Genomic DNA, 845 nt, shown 5'->3' with positions numbered 1-845 from the left:
TCGCCCCACATCACTCTGCATGGCCCTCCACCACCCCACATCACCCCACATCATCACCCCACATCACCCAGGCTGGGTGGGACGGGGCTGCAGAGCCTGGTCAAGCTGGTGCACGTGGCTGCAGGTTTTGGGAACGAGGCCCGGCAGCAGTCGAGGGGAGAAGCTATTTAAATAACACATGGGCATAATTAAAGCTTCTCGTTAGCGCACTGTTAGCGGCAGTGAGGAGCGCGCTCTCAGAGCACAGCTGTGATGAGGTGACGCTGCTCTGGCCCCCCAGGTTTCGTTACCCCCTCCCTGTGTTTTCTCCCCCCGGGGAGCAGAAGGGCGTCCCGCAGCCCCGCACAGCGAGGCAGCGAGAGCCACGGCAGCCTGTGCCGAAGAACAACAAAGCCCTGGAATGAGAGATGTGCTGGGAGTTTACTTTACCGTAAAAAAATGTCAGAAATCCGTATTGTTTGGACAGGGATTTGCTGGGGATGGTGAGATAAAAGCCTGGCAGGGACCCAGCTGGGGGGGAAAAAAGTCAGCCAGCTCCTTTCTCGTGGTGGGGACTTGCAGCCAAGCGAGGGATGCGCCGCACTGCCAGTGCGGGGGGCTCGGGGCAGGGATGGTTGGTGCAGGACCTGGGCCTTGGAGCAGAGTGGGACCAGGGAAGGCGATGCCAGGCTGCCGTGTGCCCGGTGCTGGTTTGAGGTCTGTGCAGTAGGAAACGTTTCAGCTGCGCTGGCATCCCGGGAAACTGGGCTCAGCTGCCTGGTGACGGCTCTGCAGCATGAGGAGCCTGGTCACAGCTCGATGGCACCCGGTACAGGGCTGACTGGTGCTGAGGAGAGGCTGCCCTG

Source organism: Antrostomus carolinensis, unplaced genomic scaffold (assembly GCF_000700745.2).
Source record: "Antrostomus carolinensis isolate BGI_N321 unplaced genomic scaffold, ASM70074v2 scaffold32446, whole genome shotgun sequence".
In the NCBI taxonomy this organism is placed as follows: domain Eukaryota; kingdom Metazoa; phylum Chordata; class Aves; order Caprimulgiformes; family Caprimulgidae; genus Antrostomus; species Antrostomus carolinensis.
Note: the sequence above shows the minus strand (reverse complement) of the source record.